This window comes from Panthera tigris, chromosome D4 (genome assembly GCF_018350195.1).
Source record: "Panthera tigris isolate Pti1 chromosome D4, P.tigris_Pti1_mat1.1, whole genome shotgun sequence".
NCBI classification, from domain to species: Eukaryota; Metazoa; Chordata; class Mammalia; order Carnivora; family Felidae; genus Panthera; species Panthera tigris.
The window spans coordinates 83,833,616-83,851,871 of NC_056672.1; the positions used below are offsets into that span (position 1 = coordinate 83,833,616).

Sequence of the window (18,256 nt, forward strand, 5' to 3'; positions counted from 1 at the left end):
TGCTTCCTTTTTGACAGAGGACTCCACAAGTCACCTGGGTCACCTTCCACCTCCTTTAAAATTATTATGAGATGCAAGGAACATGAAAGCTGGATTGAGTATGTTCCTAGAACAGTCCTAGAAGGTATTTATTTTTAGAAAGACCTCTAACACCAGATTTCTTGTCATTTCTTTCTCCTAGAAATGGAACAAAGGGGGAAATCTAGTTAATAAATCATTATAAAGACTGAGGTTTTATAAATTTTTGTCTAGTAACACATTATACTGATATCACTTGGTAGATCTTAAAAATAAAAATACTGAGATTAAGAGAAAATTTAACTGAGGAGCACCTCTAATCAAAGAATTATACTAATCTTCATTTTTTCCTTCAAATATATTCATGGAGTAGTTCTACTACACTGAGGATATTGGGAAATGCCAAGGTAAGGTATCCCTGAATCAAAAAGTTTATACCCTAAAACAGCCCTACTGTATTTCCTAATCCTTACAAGGAGATTTCTCCAAGTGTCACATTTCTGAGTCTCAGAAATGTTAATGTCAGCCTAACATTTTAAGTGTTTTAATCAGAAAACCATTACAGAATTAAAGGGGAACACTGAAATTTCACTTGTAAAAGTAATTACGATACCACAAAGAGATGTATACAACCACGGAATTACTTATAAAGTATTTGACTATTTGTTTTGTAACAAAATCATAGCATCACAGATGGCCAAAGCTGCAAACATCCTTGTAGCCAGCACAGCATCTCCCCTGTGGGGGTAAGGCAATGAGGCCCGAGCAGAATGGCAGGTGCTTTCAATTTCATATTGAACAATTTTCCCCTACAAAAACAAGGACTTTGGTGAGAAGCCACACATTTAACAGGCACTGACAAGTCAAAGGGCAAAGAAACAAAAGTGTACTGAAGTACCCTCAACAGAATCTTTTTTTTTTTTAAGAAAATGGGTCTGCTCCATCCCCTCTTATGAGGAAAAGAGTTATGGGCAAATACCTCTGAAGGCACACACCAATTCCCTAACTTTATCCTTCTGGTACAGAGGCCCCAAAATATTCCAACAGGAGCAGGTATCTTCTCTGTTAGTACACTACGACCTCATACAAGTTTACTTCATACTTAGTATACTGTGACTTCGTACAAGTATGATTCGCTCAACAAATATTTATTCAATACCAGTTCTGACAGGGAATTCCCACAAGTCTGCCCTGGGAAACATGCTTTCCACATCCCATGACATGTACTTGAGGATTCAGACTGTAAGTTCCACAAGGACAGGAGCCACACCACCACATCCCTTCTGGCAATGAAGAATCTTCCACACGGCAGAAATTCAGTAACGGTTGATGTCTGACTTCCAAGGACTGTATAATTTTGTAGTAGGGATAAGTCATATGTGAGCATGTGTAGTGTGATTATACAGAAAGGAATGCCTTTTTTTCTATGAATACAGACACAAGAGCTTCTCTTCAATGTGCCCTTCAAAACTGTCACCTTGGGACACTAAGCAACCTATCCCAACGCTACTCTTCAGAACCAAAAGAACATGTTTTAAATCACTTTAAGAGCAGCAAATTATCACTTGAAGGTAGATTTGATTTCTAAGACAAAGATATTCCCAACACAGATGAAAACAAGTTATTTTCTCTGATCAGTTGTGCAAAGATCAAAGATTTTTAAAACCTAGAGTTGGTAGGGTTCAGAGAACTGAGCTCATGCACAGTTACATGTGCATTACAGGGAATGTAAACTGACAGTTTTTAGATGGTAATGTGGTAATGTCTCTCAAAGTATAACGAGTATCCTTTGGGCAACGAGTATCCTTTGGGCAACCCTACTTGTATGCTCTTAGGAGATAACTATGCAAAAATATTTATCTCAGGATTGTTTGTTATACTGAAAATCTGAAAGTAACCTAAACATCCATCAGTGGTGATGTGCCAAGGCAAATACATACAATAGAATACTACATAGTCATTAAAAATACATGGTAGAAAATGGATAAGCAAAATGCGGTATATACATACAATGGGATATTCGTCAGCCTTAAAAAGGAAGAAAATTCTGGGGCGCCCAGGTGGCTCAGTCGGTTGAGCGGCCGACTTCAGCTCAGGTCATGATCTCACAGTCTGTGAGTTCGAGCCCTGCATCGGGCTCCGTGCTGACAGCTCAGAGCCTGGAGCCTGTTTCAGATTCTGTGTCTCCCTCTCTCTGACCCTCCCGCATTCATGCTCTGTCTCGCTCTGTCTCAAAAATAAATAAACGTTTAAAAAAATTAAAAAAAATTAAAAAAAAAGGAAGAAAATTCTGACATATTCTATAACATGGGTGAACCCTGAGGAGATCATGCTAAATGAAAAAAGTCACAAAAAGACAAATATCATATGATTGCACTTATATGAAGTACCTAGAGTAGTCTTGATAGAGACAGAAAGTAGAATGGTGGATGCCAGGGGCTGGAGGGAGAGGAAAATGGGGAATATTTAAAAGGTATATGTAAGTTTAGGAAGATAAAAAGTTTGAGAGATTGATGGTGGTGATGGTTGCACAACAATGTGAATATACTTAATGCCACTGAACTGTACTCTTAAAAATGGTTAAAACAGTAAATTTTATGTTATATACTATATATATTACCACAATTTTTTAAGTTTACATTTTTAAAAAATGTCCAGGAAATGTCACATTAAACAAAATTAAGTAAGTTTTCTTCTTGCTGTTTAATTACAACCTTCTCAAAGCTTTTTTTTTTTTTTTAAGTTTATTTAAGTAATCTCTACACCCAATAGGGCACTCGAACTCACAACCCTGAAATCATGAGCCGCAGGCTCTACTGACTGAGCAGCCAGGTGCTCCAGACTTCTCAAAGCTTTTAAACTACTAATGTATATTGTGAACCTCTACAAGTAGGGAATCTAGAAACGCAGTATATCCCAAATCTCAAACTTATCTGATCCCTAAACATGTCTTCATCTAGGAACACTAACACATATCAATGTATAAGAGATTCACAAAACATGGTTCAGAAATGCTACTCTAAATGTTCACAAACGCTGTTTCTTTGGGCCTTGAATGCCTTCCCTGGATATTACCAATTCTTGATTGAGATACCTCGTCCTTTTTATATATCTTTGGGCCATTAGATAAACAATTTCAGGCTCCAGGAGATCTGCTCCCCTAAGATGTCCTACTTTTCTAAGATTCTCCCACTTTTTACTCCAGGTTCCTCAAAGCACAAGAGATTTGTTTTACTAAAAATGAAAACAACAGAGACACCCACACAGAGTGGGAGGACATGAGATGCCCCATAATGACAGCCATTTTTAACTTACTGGGTAGGTCTCGCTTTATACTTACTTCATTTGTTGAACAAATACTTAAGTTCCTACTATGTGCTAAATATTGTTCTAGGTACACTTTGGATGCTATTACCACTTTACATAACCATTTGTGTTCATTAATGACCATGCAACCTGCCTGTGTTAACTTTGAACATGCCCTAAACAGGGAAGTAAAATTTTAGTAGGTTTTAATGGATATCAAGTCTTAATACAAGTCTATTTTTAAAAACAATTTTGGGGGTACCTGGGTGGCTCAGTCGGTTGAGCAACTGACTTTGTCTCAGGTCATGATCTCCGGATTTGTGAGTTCAAGCCCCACATCCAGCTCGCTGCTGTCAGCCTGTCAGCAGTCTGCTTCGGATCCTCTGTTTCCTTCTCTCTGCCCCTCCCCCACTTGTGCTCTACCAAAGATAAATAAATATTTTTAAAAATTAAAATAAAATAACTTTTTTTAATGTTTGTTTACTTTTGAGAGAGGGAGAGACAGAGTACAAGAAGGGGAGGGCAGAGAGAGAGAGAGGGAGACATAGAATCTGAAATAGGCTCCAGGCTCTGAGCTGTCTGCACGGAGCCCAACGTGGGGCTCAAACCCACAGAGCACGAGATCATGACCTGAGTCAAAGTCAGATGCTTAACGACTGAGGCACACAGGCACCCCCGATCAAGTATATTTTTTTTTAATTTTTAAAAAATGTTTATTTATTTTTGAGAGAGAGGCAGAGCATGAGTTGGGGAGGGGCAGAAAGAGAGGGAGACACAGAATTCAAAACAGGCTCCAGGCTCTGAGCTGTCAACCCAGAGCCCAAATACAAGTCTATTTTTAATAATAACTTTATACACACTCTCCAAATTTTCTTTGCAATGGCTTATAGAAAAACATAAGATACAACACAGTAAAAAAGTAGATGAGAAAAGTGGCAGAGGATAAGCAACTCTGGATGAATGTTGTAAGATCTTGTACATTTGCCACAGGAAGACTGCAGAATCCCAGAAGCAAAAAGCAATCATAGTAACTAAACTTAACTTAAAGCTACCTTTTTAGGTGGATTAATTCATATAATTCTAAAAATAATTCTATGAGGTAGTATTTCTGTCTCCATTTTATAGATGAAAAAACTGAGGCACATCAAAAAACCTGCCCAAAGCCAAGATAGTTAATAATTCTGAGAATCTTAAGCATCATACAGCCTCTCAAAACAAAAATGAACAAAGCATTACAACACTCATAATAAACAAGGTTTTAAAAAATCCCGTTGTTGAGTTATTTGGGATCTGGGGCCTTACAAAAATTTCTCCCAAGGGTCTTTGTGGAAGATGTAATACAGTAAATGCGTTATGCAGCATAGACATTTAGCCTCCCCTCCACTCGTGCAACTATGATTTATACAACAGTAGTGCATATAATGGTTGTTCAAAAATAAAAAAAAATTACAAAATTTTACAAAAGAAAGGAACTTCAAAGATCATTTACTTGTTGACCTGAAACCACAGAGGAAAGGTTTACTTTAAATTCCCAGTTAGATGTAAGTATCTTCTTAAAATCCCTAGAGATTTATGCAACTTCAGCTATAAGCAAAGTCCATACCTGAAATATTCTATTTCTTTAACCCCAGCACAAGCAAATGAGCCCCCTCTATACTTCTTCACTCCCTAAGGACCTGACATAGGGCTTGAACGTGACTTAAATCACTCAAGTCCAGCCAATGATTTAAAGGATTCCCTTTCCTGGACTTTCAAAACACTCTGTACACCCACTTCCCTCTGCCAAACAGACTTCAAGCCCCCTCACCTGCGATCTGTGAAAACTTGTCTGAATAAGCAACAGCCTGAGGCTTCTCCAAGGTCTGCAAACTCCCAATCAAAAATTACTGCTGCCCCATCAATGTGTCATATAAATGTTGGCATGTTAATTGTGTATTTATAAGATTGTTAATGGTTAGTTAATTTACCTCCCACACTATTATTGTACTTGAAATGATTTAACGTCTGCTGAGGGAGTTAACAACATGTAACAGCAGATGCGAGATTTTTTTTTTTTTTTTTACCTTTCCTCACTGTACCCCGACTTCATGCTATTAGCATTAACTTCAAGTTAAACCTGATTCCTATACAGGACTCCTTAAGAATGTCATAGAAGCACTCACATTTATTTTGCACAAGAAACGATCACAATTTAGGAAAACAAGGCTTTTTATCATTATAAAGGCTTTCATTTATAAAAACCAACAGATCCTGTGTTTTACTAAGATTTCAACATCCTCTGATCCAATTAAACTTCAGAGTTCATGCCTCCTGAAATTTGAAAATTATTGAAATGACCATTAAAATAAAATGCACTTTATTGCTTTAAAATCTCTTTTTCTAACTCTCTAATTTAACTCTAAATTAAACCTTCATTTATTTTTTTAGACCGGCAAAAATTAAGCTTTTTATTCCTTTAGAGAATTAAAATCTCCACGTGAATATGCCTAATTTCATTAAACAGTAAATGGTGAGACTCTGTATCTGGAGAGTTTAATTTTTTCTTTCATAAAAGTACTTGCTAGACTCAAAACAACCAAAAAGAAATGCTTGTATCTTCTTTTAAATAATATGGGATTCATTCACGAAACATCATTGAGAGCTAGGCACTGGGAATACTACAAAAAATTGTATGAACACTGGCCTGCACCTTCCAGAGCCTTACAAACTTTGGCAGATGAGCTACCTCGTGTACATACATTCAAGTAATATAAGGTAACACATACTAACCACCAAATAAAACAATAAGACAATATGTTTTTCAAGAGACAAGAAAGTTACAGAAGGCTTCAGGAAGGAAGAAAGTCGCATCTAGGGATCACCAACCTACCAGGAGACCAGGTTTTCTCTCCTGTAAAATGTCTCCTTTGGAACAAGAGACCCTGGCCCTTGATTTTTCTTGGGCTACTAACCTCTACCTGAAATGTCTCTGAATCTTACCATGTGCCACATCCAGTTAAAGGATGGTAGTGCACAGTAAACTTGTCCACGGACACACCCGAAGGGGAGAGGACAGTGGCCATAAATCAAGGTATTAGAGAACCTTGGGGGAGCCACCTAAAGCAACAGGCTATAAGAAACTTACTTTTAGAATTCACTCATATTCTGCATTCTATCCTATAATATACTGCACCTGTATTGTTTTAACAGGAAAAAGTTTTACCTTTGAATACATCACTAAAACGGATATTCCAGGAATATATGCCATGCTTACTCTGTGGCTTCCAATATTCCCTGGCACATACTGGAATTCTCATAAACCCAGTTTGGACAGCAAGGCCTAGTGGAGAAACAGACTCTGCTATAAGAAATGTCTGATTTTGTGAAGATAAAATGGCATTTTATCAACGGGCCACTCAAGGAAGGGCTGAATTTTGCTCAATAGAGGTTTCCTATGACAAGTATGAAGAACAACTGTCGGGGCACCTGGCTGGCTCAGTCAGAAGAACATGCAGCTCTTAATCTCAGTGGGGGCACCTGGGTGGCTCAGTTGGTTAGGCGTCAGACTTCACCTCAGGTCATGGTTTCGTGGTTCATGAGTTTGAGCCCTGCGTCCGGCTCTGTGCTGACAGCTCGTAGCCTGGAGTCTGCTTGAGATTCTGTGTCTCCTGTCTACGGTCATACCACTCTAAACGCACCCAACTGCATCTCATCCCAGAAGCTAAACAGGGCGGGCCTGGTTAGTACTCGGATGGGAGATTCTGTGTCTCCCTCTCTCTCTCTGCCTCTCCCTCACTCACGCTCTATCTCTTCCTCTCTCAAAAATAAACATTAAAAAAAAAAAAAAAAAAGGAATCTCAGGTTTATATGTTCAAGCCTCAAAGAGATTACTTAAAAATGAGACCTTAAAAAAAAAGAACTGTAATTATTAATAACACCAAACTATATATAAAGTTGCAAGCACAAGTTAGACTAAAATCCAGATTTTTATGCAGCCATTATAAAACAATCAGTATTTTTGAAGTGTTTTGAAATAATGTTTAATAGCTAACAATAGATGTGAAACTTCAGAAAATCTAACCACTCCACCACCCCCAAAACTCCAAACATGCCAACAGCCAGAAATGGCTGTTACAATAAATCTGCCAGTTTGGTGCAATGCAGCCCTAAATTATTTTTCCGTTGGGGGTTGTCTCTCTGACATAACTAGATTTGATTGACACTTGTGGCAATAAACAAATAATTTCAGATTTTACTTTAATATTTCAGGTAAAAGTGTTTATAGTTTTACCTAGAGTGAAGAAATGAATAATGCCAGAGAAACAAGACTGCTTCCCAGTGTGAAATTTCTGAAATATGTCAGTATAGGAGCTGAAACCATAAATAGCACTCAACTGCCCACCAAATACTCATTCACTGATTACATTCATCTGACAGATATCTATAAAGCACTTACTATGTGCCAGGTACCAGAGATATAATGCTAAGAAAAAGATGTGGCCCCTGCCTTCCAAGAAGCTGAAAGTGTGTATGGTAGTCAGAATTCAAAGATGACTCCAGAAATTCTTGTCTCTTGATATCCATGCAATTGTGTCACGCCCACTCCTGGAGTGTGGATAAAACCTAACCAACAGAGTATAGCAAAAGTGTTGGGGCTGGTGTGGCGGCAGGGGCCGGGGGGGTGTGGAGGGTAAGTTACACCCTGATTACTGTTATATAAGACTCCATCGTAGGCAACTGAAGAGACGTATCTTCCTGCTGACCTCAAAGAAGCAAACAGCCAAGTTATGGAACAACACATGGCAAGGATCTGAGAATAACCTGCAGGCACTGAGAGTGGCCCAGCCAACGGGTAGCAAGAAATGAGGACTTCAATCATACAGCCACGAGGAAATGAATTCTACCTGAAAGAGCCTGGAAAGCAATCTTTCCCTCATCAAACCTCCAGATGTCATCCCTTTGAGACCCTCAGCAGAAAACCCAAATGAAGCTGTAACTCCTGACCCGTTGAGAGACAATAAATGTGTATTGTTTTAAGCCACTAAGTTTGTGTTAATTTGTTAAGCAGCAACAGAAATGAAAATAGTGCAGGAAAACAGCCTAGACACCTCTGCCTTGATATACAACCCAGTTTTACTCACCTGCCCCTTCTCCCCAGCAGACAACACCCAGAACTTTCTGAACATGGTTCAGCCTTTGGTAATGATAATCCCCTTGAGATGTGCCCCTCTCCACTACAAACCTTATTCTTCAAAGTGGAACTCAAGAATCCCATCCTGTGAACTCCTCTCCAATTTGCAGGGTCCAAAATGTTTTAAAAGCACTTTATGTCTACCTTCAATATAGTCAATTATATGAATATCATGTATAAGGAACTGATTTTAAACTTTTTGATCCAATTCTAGAATCTGAAATGTGGTTACTGTATAGAGGTATAAATCTCTCCCCCTGCCCAATCATTTGTAAAGTTGCTAAAGGTAGGAATACCTAGACCCCAACAGTAATGCAGTGGTTCTAATGTGATGGTTCTCCGTTGGAAGGTGATTTTGTTCCCCAGGGGACATTTGGCAATGTCTGGAGACATTTCTGGTTGTCACACTAGGGGTGGGTGCTGTTGGCATGTAGTGGATAAATGCCACAGATGCTGCTAAACATCCTGTAATGCACAGACAGTACCCACAACAAGGAATTATACCTCCCCAAAAGGTCAGTGTCAATGATGCCAAGGTTGAGAAACTCTGCTGTGATATGCTGTGTGAAGCCACTAAATCTGTGGTAATTTCCAACCCCCTTGGAACAGTTTCATTTATACTGAGACTAAACTATACAACTTTCCCGCTAAAATCTCTGCTCAAATCTTCGAAGGTACTAAACGAGCTCAACGCCCAGCATCTGTTTACTGAAATTTTAACATGCCCTAAGGAAAATCAAAGCCTAAATTACTACAATAAAGACAAGTTGCACTCCATCATCAAACTTGATCTGAAGCTTATCCACCCTTCTTCATCTGGCTACCTCCTACTAATTCCTCAAAATCCAGGTCAATGGTCAATTCTTCCAGGAAACCTCCCCAGTGAATCCCACACAGCAGGTTAGCTGCTCCCTTCTGTGTGGCCCCACTGCGCTGCACTTTGTCACTAGTTCCACCAAATAATTTACCCAGCACGGTGCCTGCTAGTAGTAAGTACTATGCGTTTGTTGAATTTATTCATACAACAAATACTTACGGAAGCCTACTACGTGCCAGGCACTATTCTAGAATGCAAAGAGTACAGCAGAAAACAAAGCAGAAAGTCCCACCCTCACTGAGTACACATTCTAGTGGGGGAGACAAGCAAAACAAAAGAGTAAATTATATGCTAAATTAGAAGAGCTATGGTAGGGACACCTGGGTGGCTCAGTCGGTTGAGTGTCCGACTTCGGCTCAGGTCATGATCTCACGGTTTGTGAGTTCGAGCCCCACGTCGGGCTCTGTGCCGACAGCTCGGAGCCTGGAGCCTGGAGCCTGCTTCGGATTCTGTGTCTCCTCTCTCTCTCTGCCCCTCCCCCACTTACACTCTGTCTCTGTCTCAAAAATAAACATTAAAAGGAAAAAAAAAAAAAAAAAAAGAAGTGCTATGGTAGGACAGCACAGGCAAGAGAGAAGGGCATGCCAGGTGGTGGAGCCACAGCTGCAATTATAAATGGTCAAGGAACGCCTCACTGAGAATCTGACATTTGAGTTAATATTTGAAGGAGGTGAGAGAACAAGCCAGGTAAACGTCTGAAGGGAAGTTTAGGGGAGCGTGCCTCGCACCGTTCAAGAAGTAGCAAGGAGTCCAGCAGGGAAGCAAGTAGTAGAGGACGAGGTCTGGAAGAGAGGAGCAAACATGTGGAGTGCAGGCCATTCTAAAGATTCTTCCTTTACACCAAGTAAAGGAGAAAATCACAAGGGGATTGCGAGCAGAGCAGTTGATATGATCTAACTCACATTTTAAAAGGATCTCCCTGGGGGCACCTGGGTGGCTCGGTCGGTTAAACGTCCAACTCTCAGTTTCTTCTGCTCAGGTCATGGTCTTGCAGTTTGTGAGTTCGAGTCCCACATCGGGCTCTGTGCTGACAATGCGGAGCCTGCTTGGGATTCTCTCTGCCCCTCCCTCTCCCTCTCTCAAAATAAATAGACGAACTTAAAAAAAAAAAAAAAAAGGATCTCTCTCTGGACATAGGACATAGCAGCCAGAGAGAGCCTTAAAAAAAAAAAAAAGACTGAATGAATGACTAATCACACGATTTTTTTAAATATATAATTATCTATTTATATGTTGGTTTTCTCTTCTAAACTCTCAGCTCCTTAAGGACACTGTCTTATTCATCACTGTGCTGCCAGATTCTAGTAGAATGTGGCTGGCATCCAGTAAGAGCTCCACGCAGAATGAATAGATGAACAAACCCATCTTTCTTGTTCCCAAAGGGGTGCACCATGATTTTTCCCAAAAAAAGACCCCTTATCCATGGTGCTGGTTCAAGTAGATAAGTTTCCCACTACATGCTAAGATTTATTTTCCTTTCATTGTCTCCTTGATGTCTGAAGTTTGCTTAAACAAATACAAGAATTCAAGAGAGTTATGCTTCCACTTGCCTGGCCCCCTGGTTAACCACATCATCATTTAAGGGAAGCAACACAGTTTACTGCCAGCACCACTCAGGAAACCTGAATTCCAATTCCCTAATAACCAGGGACCTAATTACATGGCTTCGGACAAGTCACTTCTTTAAGCCTCTTTAAAACTGTTTTACATTATCAGTCCATTGTTACATCTGTTATGTGGGGAGTTTGCACTATGAAAAGGGCCTTTCAGCTCTCAAATTCTATTCCTGTCACGTCTGAGGAGGAGAAGGATATGGCTGGAGTTTACCCCAGAGTCCAACTAAAAAGTTTTGTGTTTTTGCTTCAGAGGAAAAAAGAATTCTATTGCAATTTTCACTTATAACATTGTGCCATGGTTCAGACTCTAGGAAAAGTACAAGGAATTCCTTTTTTGACAAAGATTTTAATAGTATCAACATTTTGGCAGCAAACCCACTACAAAGGTAAACCATGTTGACTGAGTTGAATGGGCATTATCACCACCTGTTTTTTAATGCTATTATGTATAGAATCCAGTTCCTAGAACGCTAAGTGTTACAGTAAACACATCTAGAATTCCAGGTCATTGTCTGTAGCCTGCCTAGGGAATAACAGTGGGATGACTTCAAGTGAGTAAGGTATCTCTGACTCTGTTCCGTGAACAGTTAACTATCCATAATGTATGTCCTATCCACTTCATAGGGATACTTACAAAAAAGAATACTTAAAAAAGAAGTAAATCCAAGATGCAATATGATTGACTTTTCCTGTTCTAGTCGCATCATTCTGGAAGTAAAGTTAGCTCTCAACTATCAAATTCATTCAACTCCTAATGAATGAAGGACAGCAATGAGATAATCTAAACTAGCAGATAATCCCCAAACTATTTTTATGTGACTTTGAAAGGTGCTTTGTACTTTCATTTGAATGGAGCTTTCATAACCTCAGTACATGATAACTGCTATTATTGTTACTAATAAAACTGCACTGCCAGCTATTTTTCCAACCTTCTAGTCTGCCTTCTTTTTTTCTTTTTAAACCATCACTGCATGGATCAAAATGAGGATAGGGCATCAGGATTGGCTTCATTCTGCCTATAATGTTTTAGATAGGTTAAAAGTGTTTCACAAAATACAACTTAAGTAGAATAATCATTCTCTGGGTTCCAGAAGGTTTATTTATTTATTTAGCAAGTATTCACATCACTTACTAAACTGTGAGGTGGATTATGTTATTATTTATATTTTACACACCGGTAAACTAAGGCACAGACTTGCCCAAGGTCACAAAACTAGTAAAAGGGGGAGCCAGGATAAATTACGCAACCTGGCTCCAGAATTCCTGCTCCAAACAATCATTACATGCTGCCTTGAATTTCCAATGTAAGTCCATTTCATCACACTCTTCTTAACCCTCTTCTCTCACTAATCGAGATATGGTATAAGCAGACTTAACTGTTCATTCAACAAGCATGAATACTTAGCACATGCTGGCAGTTAGGAGTGTAGAGTAGTTAAGTCTTACTGCCTATCCCCAAGAGGTAAGCAAGGGAGTCAAGCAAAGGAGATAAGTACATAAATGGTCACAATAAAGAGTGAGAGCAGTGCCAAGGGATTCTATAACAAAGTATTATGGAAATACAAAAGAAAAATAAATGAAACTAGATATTCAGACAAGGCTTCACAGAGATGACTAAGATCAAGATAATGGAAGTAATCACCTCCAACTTAGTCACCTTAAGAATAGTGGAGGGGGAAAAAAGCTGGTAATTAAAATAACCTATAATGCTGCCTCCTTAATCAAAACTGTTTAAAATCAAATTTGCTCCAGACCTGTCCTATGGACTACAGATTAACATCAGGCCATGCACGGGTTATTACAGAAGCAGGAAAAGGATAACTAACTTTTGAGGTAGAAGAAGTGGAGGGAATCAGGTAGGTTGACAAAGGGTGGGTAGGAGAGACCAAGAGCAAGCAATCAAGCATCATACTGCCTGGGTTCAAATCTGAACTCGGCCACTCACTCACTGGGGGACGTAGGGAAAGTAACAAGTTCAGTGCCTGTTTCTGCATCTGTAAACAGGAATATTTTGGTGCCTATCTCATAGGATTGTTGTGAGGATTTAAAGAATTCATATATGTTATGTGCATATAACAGTGTCTGGCCCACAGTAAGCATTATACAAACATCTACTATTATTGTTACTGCAATTATTCCCTGTTCTAAGATGAATCTTCAAAGATGAGAAGTTGGATGGTTGGAAGAAGACAAACTCATCTCTTCCAAGTAGGAGAGACAGCATGAGAAAAGGCACGAAAACAAGAAACAGCAGAACATGTATTTAGTAATTAACACTACATGGAATTCAAAGTTGCTGAGTTTCAGAGAGTTTGTTCTGGCATAGAAGATTAATCTGACCAACAAGACACAAGATTAATTATGAAGCTGTGTCTATGGCTCAGGGAGAGATGATGAAATCTGAAGTAAGGCAGTGAAAGGTCTAAACATTTTTTAACTAGATAAAAAAATATTTAGAAGATGAAATTGGTAGAACTTGGTGACTGAACGAATGTGGAGGGTTAAGGAGAAGGGGAAACTCTATGGCCTGCATACAGTGCCAACAAAATGAAACTGTAAACTCAAAAGGAGGAACAGCTTAACAGGTAGGGGGGAAGTAAAGAATTATGTTTCAAACACAATGACCTTGAAATGTCTATGGATTACCCAAATAGATATTCATCACGATGTAAACCTGACAGCCCAAATGAGGTCTGAGTGAATTTGGGAGACTACAACATGTAAGTGACAAAGAATATGCAAATGAAACCTAGGAGAAAGACCTGAGCAAATTCGGAAGACATCAACATATAAATGACAGAGGGAGCCACGGATGTGAATGAGCTTACTCAAGGAAAATATGTAAGGAAAGAAGAGCAATAACTTAGGAATAAAGTCCAAGGAATAGCTCTAGCTGTAGTTAAAGGATGGGCCAAGAAAAAGAAACCCTAGACGCTGTGAAAACCAAGTAAATCTTTGCCTAGATTCTAAAGTTAGGATCCATGCTGTGGAAATTCACAAATTCCTAGGCAGTTACTTTTTTCACTGGCTTTTCCCTTTCTGCCCCCCATCCCCTAGTAACAAGTTCCAAACACTGGATTGGGAAGTCCTTGAGAGGAAAAGTCTAAAAGCCTTATTTGGCTTCCTGTCACTAATACTCTAGTATAAGGCCTGGGACACAGGTTCACATATGAACCAGAATGAACATGAAAAATGGAAAATTTCCCATTTATCAAGACAAAGGGCTCATGGAACTCCTAAGCCTAGGGTTGCTTCCAGCCCAGACTTCAGCAACAAAGCATAAAGAGAGCAGAAACAAAAAGGGGGGCAGACCTTATAAACTGCTCGTGGGAATGTAAAATGGTACAGCTACTTTTGAAAATGGTTGGCAATTCTGCAAAATGTTACCTACCATATGACCCAGCAATCCATTCCAAGGTATACACCCCAAAGAACAGAAAACATACGTTCACACAAAAACCTGCACAGCCATGTTCATAGCAGTATTATTCACAATAGCCAAAGAGTGGGGGAAAAAACACATCTCCATCAACTGATGAATTAATAAGCAAAATGTGGTATTTCCATAGAATGGAATATTATTCAGCAATAAAAAGGAATGAAGTACTGATACATGCAACAACACAGATGAACCTTGAAAACATTATGCTAGTAAAAGAACCGAACACAAAAGGCCACATACTGCATGACTCCATTTTTATGAAAGGTTCATTGAAAGTAGATTAATGGTTGCCAGAGGCTGTGGGAGGGAGGAATGAGGAGTGACTACCTGTGGTCACTTGTGGAAACTTGGGGTTTCCTTCTGGGTGATAAAAACGTTCCGGAATTTTATAGCGATGATGGTTATACAACTCTGTGCATATGCTAGAAACTATTAAATTGTACACTTTAAAGGGGTGGATTTTATGGCATAAGAATTATATCCCAGTTTCAAAAATGGGGGTGGGGGTTGAAACACAGAATAGAATCCATGCTGCTGTTTCCTAGATTTCTTCTATTTCAAGTGATTCCAACACAATGATGCCAACAAACCACTTAACTGAACAGCAGTGGCCACTATAACCATGAAATTTTTAAAAACAATTTGCATTACAAGTTGATTACATCAAAAGATACTAAATTCCTCATGCAAAAATGGGAGTTTCCCAATCTTTTCCCCAGAAAAAGGAGAACTTTCATATATGCTAGTGAACTCGTGTGGAGGTGGCTAGTCTGTATTTCTAGCTGAGGGGGATTAAATCCTGGTGCCGGAAATGCCAACAGAATCTTGGACTTTGCTGAAACAAATACTGGGGCACTGGAGAGGCTTCTCCTACCAAAGCACCAGACACTAATCCACACTAGAGCTGGGTGGAAGAAGCCACAGAGTTAACACAATGCCTCGGTCAGCAACCCACTGAGCTACTGGTCTGTGGCGAGTACTTCTCCTCACTTTGAAAAAAACAAAAAGGAGATAAAACAAGAAAGGCAACATGGTATAGCAGAGAACACAAAGGCTTTGGAGAGCTCAGGTGTGCTCCAATTCCACCACCCAGTAACCCAGTAACAGAAAACTGGGAAAAATCGCAGTGTCTCTGGACCTTATTAAGACACTATCGCATACCCCACAAAGCTGTTGTCACAGTGCAGGAACCAAAAGTGACACTCAAATATGAGTGTTCTTCCCAATTCGCCTGAAAGAAAACTAGCTGGTAGTACTGTACATGTTTTGGTCAATCGGAAAAGAAATCTCATGACCTCTTCCCTTTGATATACTAAAACTCATTCTCACACTTAAAATTATAAAACAAATCCAATGTCCAAATTAGAATCCTTGACTCTTTGGGGCACCTGAGGGGCTCAGTCGGTTAAGCTTCCGACTTCGGCTCAGGTCATGATCTTGCAGTTCGTGAGTTCGAGCCCTGTACCAGGCTCTGTGCTGACAGCTCAGAGCCTGGAGCCTGCTTCGGACTCTGTGTCTCCATCTCTCTCTGCCCCTGCCCCACTCACTCTCACTCTCTCTTCTCTCTCAAAAATAAGTATTTAAAAAAATTTTAAAAACTAATAAAAACTAAAAACCAAAATTCTTGACTCCTTTCTGAGAAACCTACAGCCATTTAATTAACCCTCTGCATCCTCTTCTCTTTAGATTTCATTCACTTGTATCTTTATAACCTATCCAAGCCACCATCTCTCACCTAACTTGTTGCCTAACTTGTCTTAAAGTTCTTCAGTGACTTCCCAACCTCTTTAGTAAACCGAACCTTGCCCCCATCTGCAGTTCCATCTTCTACTTCTGCTTTTAGTCTTTTTTATTCTAGCCATACTCAACCTTCAGGTTCTTTCAAGCTTTTGAACATATACTCCTTGTGTCTAGAACGGTTTTCTCTGTCCTTCCACCTCGCTCAGACACCCCTGGCTCCTTCATCCTTCAGATCGCAATTCAGACTTCACCCGCCCCAGGAAGGTTTGACCTTATCAAGTCCCGGGTAGGTACTCCTCCATATTCACCTTCACCCTCATTACTAAACACTTCTCCAAGTAGCCTGTACTAGACTGTAAGTCCCATGAGAGCAGAGTCAGTGTCTGCAGTTTGCATCGCTCAATTCCCAGACATATGCCTGGTGCCTCCTATGTATTCAGCAGAGACTGAATACATGAATGATTACAATTAAGCAAAAACTTAACTTGATAGGATATTTTTTTCATACACAAATATTTTAAGATATTTTTATAATTTTAAAGAACATTACAGATCAAACAAAGGCAATTCTTCATAACAACTGTGTGGGAAAAGGACTTAAGTGCACATACACTTTCTACAACTCCAACAGCTATCATCCTGATTACATCAAAAGAAGCTAAAGGGGTGCCTGGATGGCTCAGTTGGTTAAGCATCTGACTTCAGCTCAGGTCATGATCTCACGGTTCATGAGTTCGAGCCCCATGTTGGGCTCTGTGTTGACAACTAAGAACTGGAGCCTGCTTCAGATTCTCTCTCTCTCTCTGCTCTTACCCCGCTCGCACTGTCTCTCTCTCTCTCTCTCTCTCTCTCTCTCTCAAAAACAAACATTAAAAAAAAAAAAAAAGAAGCTAAACTACTACCACAGTGGCTAACACCGTGCTCCTTAACTGGAAAGAGCAGAAAAAGTACATATAATGTAAATTACAAACATTATAGTCAAGTCATGCACTGGAGTAAAAAGAAGAAAATCATTTTTTTGCGGATCCCTACCCCACTCCCCCAAAAAAGGTTAGACACACTTGATAGAAATGCCGCTTACTCCAAATAGTTCACCAAGTGAAGGGTGCTATGAAATACTTCAAATTCCATAAGCACTCAGGACTGCAAAGGCCGTGAGAAGAGAATGTTCCAAGCACAGACTAATGGACAGAAGGTACAAATGAAATAAACCCTGATGCATGATGACTATCTAAAGAAGTCTAAACTGAAGACTGAATGTATTTGTTCCAAAGTTATTTACCAAGCTTCAGTTTCTGAAACATGTTCAAAATACTTAACATATTTTATAAGTCTCCAGTGTAAATGACAGACATTTGTTATTCAAGATAACTAAATAATTTCCTTCACCTAGTTTAGGATATATTAAATATCTATCACATTTCAGACTTAGTTTTTGTATTTCGGATTTTTTTTTCATACTAACAGTTTTATATCTTATCATGTATTTGTTGCCTATGCTAATGAGAATACAGGTTCTACCAACTCAGAATATTTATTATCATTTTGGGGATGTAACCATCCTTTTAATTTGGTTCACATTTTAACTCAGCAACTTTAATCCAGTGATCATAGCTTCATTAGCTTATAAACAAACTGTTTCTCAGGTAAACCGAATTGCCCCACATCAGGAACTTAAGCAAATAAATAAGTACAAAAACGGCAGAGATTATAAATTAGGGCAGACAAATCTGTATCTAGCCCCACGCCGGTAAAGAGCATTCTATCAATATAGTGAAATGCTAATCTCCTAATTAACAACCTAATTAGGTAATTATGGCTTTGCAGAGGGATGCCGAAATGAAATATGACAACATGGTCACCTCTTTATATGGCACCTGTGGGCCTTTTCAGCTGTCATTGCATAGAGTGCAATATCAATTTGAACAGATGACAAAGTGCTGTCATTTTTCATTCTGATAATATACAGAATGCTTTGGACAGAAGCAGTTTACAAAAAGAAACATCTTGCCTGGTATTTTCCTAATTTAAATATGCTCAAATACATCGTTAAATTTTCTGCATGTTTTTTATATTGTATATAGGAG

At 39.3% G+C, this 18,256-nt stretch overlaps 1 protein-coding gene across 9 annotated transcripts in view; it reads right to left on the bottom strand.

The window, feature by feature from the left end:
• MAPKAP1 (MAPK associated protein 1) overlaps positions 1 to 18,256 on the bottom strand; it is a 272,555-nt gene that overhangs the window by 215,645 nt on the left and 38,654 nt on the right. Inside the window, exon 4 of one of the 9 annotated variants that reach the window (XM_042964080.1) lies at positions 17,251 to 17,350. The exons of the other annotated variants lie outside the window; for them this stretch is intronic. The gene's annotated coding sequence lies outside the window, so the exon portion shown is untranslated. The remainder of the gene's footprint in view (positions 1 to 17,250; positions 17,351 to 18,256) is intronic. 9 annotated transcript variants of the gene reach the window in all.